Source organism: Tenrec ecaudatus, chromosome 5, assembly GCF_050624435.1.
Source record: "Tenrec ecaudatus isolate mTenEca1 chromosome 5, mTenEca1.hap1, whole genome shotgun sequence".
NCBI classification, from domain to species: Eukaryota; Metazoa; Chordata; class Mammalia; order Afrosoricida; family Tenrecidae; genus Tenrec; species Tenrec ecaudatus.
In genome coordinates, this window is record NC_134534.1 from 124,802,240 (window position 1) to 124,804,856 (window position 2,617).

Genomic DNA, 2,617 nt, shown 5'->3' on the forward strand with positions numbered 1-2,617 from the left:
AGCACAGCCTTATCGGTTTCTTTCTCTGTGATGTATTTCATATCAGGCGCCAACTGCAAGCCTTAAAGGAACCACATGCAATCATAATGAGGACTTTTGCTATTCTGGAAAAAAAGCGCTAATGACCTCTTTCATTTTAGGATCTCTTGTTAGTAAGAATGAGAAAATGAATGATAACTGAAATACATCTGAAACACTGTACTAAATGTATTTTAGAGACTTTTAAGTACACACACCTGCCACACACATTCTCTCACTCTCACACTTCTACGGTTTTAAATAATTAATGTAGAAACAATTTGTAATGGAAATTTACCTTGATTAAAATCTATTGTCATGATTTTAAAATTCTGTCATTTATGTGATACTGTTAAAGGATGTTATCCCTCAGTTATCACATTAGTTAGAAAAAAAATTACAGGCAAGAGTTACTTCATACTATGGAAATAATATGTATATTTTAACATATGTGGCAAAAATGTGTTTGAAAAGTTATACAGGGATGAAATAACATTCTTGGGAAAATAGTAAATGATGTCAAAAACTGGATATTCTACATTTTTTATCCTCCTAACAGAAAACGACTTTACTTTTGTTATGTTACTTACTCATTCCCCACACACACAGTCTTCCAATTACTAAATTAATATTATCTAAAATTGGCATTTTCTAACCATTTAATAATCTCTTCAACATTATGTTTGCTCCCTTGCATATTACGACACTAATTATTTCATTCAATGCACACTATATTACCACAGTTTAGAAGAACTAAATTGAATGATAAACAAATAAGCTCTATCCTGTTATTATTCAATTATCAGATGCTTTACTATTCTACTAATTATAACAGCCACTACATGCAGGGCAAGGGTCAGAGATATTTTGTTCTAAGAATTTAGACTTAGGAGATGCACATTTTTTTCCCAAACCAATTTCATTGTTTTCCCATTAGATTCAAATTGGGCCCATGGCCTTACTCCATGATGAATGAGCGCCATTTTTCCCAGTACAAATCTCTGACAGTGGCAGGAATAAAGGCATAATTTACATAATGAAAGCAATGAAAGAGGTGGTCATGGCCAGTGACTGTGACTCAAAAGTCAATGCCAGCTAATTACAGTGCTTGGGAAGCTGCACGAGGGATCAATGATGCCTTATTCTGCGCAGGTTCTTCCCATTAATAACCCAAACGTCCCCCATTACAAATGTCGTTCTCCTTCTAAATGACATCAGAAAGGGGTAAACAAGAGAACAATCATGACCACAAAGTGCTTACCACACAAGTCCAAAGCCAATCCCACTGAGTTGATTCTGACTAATAACAAGCCTGTGTGTAAAAGAAAAACTGCCCTTAAGCTGTCTGGCCTCCTTCTTCACGGAATCAGATCCTCAGGCCTGCCATTAGGAGTTCTTAAACCAGGACTCTCAGGGTAGTTCTTCAGCCAAACTCATCTCTACCGCCCATGGACCTGCTCACAAAATTATAGGGCAGGTGAGCATTGCTCAATCTGAAAGTGAGCTCACTACCAACGTGCTTAGAAAATGCTAGCCGAAAATACAAATGAGTAAACCGAAAAACCGACCAGCTGCCTAATCAACAAAGACTTATGATAACCCCAGAGTATTCTAATAAACTATAACTGCTCTACAGGGTGTTCAAGCCCGTGACTCTGCAGAAAGAGTAGGTCACCAGGCCTTTCTTTGGAGGCACTTACCGATAAGTTTAAGCTGCCAACCTTTCTGCTTGTAGCCATGATCTTAACAGTTTGCTCCACTAAGCATAAGAAATGGCCAGCTTTGGTAAGTATGTGGGTTAAAAGTTTGGAGGAAACACAGAATCACAATTAGAAGGGCATAAACTACTTGTCCTTTTGTGAGTGACTCTTTTAAAAAATAAATACCAAGGATTCAAGTAGAAAGAAAATGTTTTGAAAATGAAGATGGCAACATCAAGTACAAATGTGCTTGATACCATTGATGTATGGATTGTTATAAGAGCTGTAAGAGGCCCCAGTAAAACTATTTATTAAAAAAAGAAAAATATTTGTATAGTGAAAACAAAATTCTTTGATGGTTATCAGAGATTTGAGGGCAAGGGATTGGAAGCCACTGACTTGGGTGAATAAGTGTCATATAAAACAAGAGGGAAGTTTGGAAAATTTAATTGAGGTAGAAGAAGACACTGGGAGTATTACAAGAGTTGAAAGCAATTGAGGTACGTACTGCTAAGTACTGCTGTCCACACAAATGCACAGAAACGATAATAACTGGATAGACACACAGGCTGAACAGGTGGGAGCAGAGTGTGGGAAAAACTTGGAGATGTTTGTAAATGTGACAGAGAATAGTCTTACCGTAGAATATGTCTTTTTGTTTGCTGCTAATATAGCTATGCATTCAATAAAACATACAGAGGGTGAACATCTTCAATCTATACAAACATCTTGAGGAAATGAGTCACTGGACCTAGGGTCTCAGGATCATAGTCTCAGGAGGCAGCAAGGCCAAATAGCATAACATAGTTCACAAAGATTGTTCTACCTCCTACTTTGGTAAGTAGTGATTTAAAAGCTTACGACTAGCTACCTAAGGTGGCTTGTTTCCACAGAGGGAT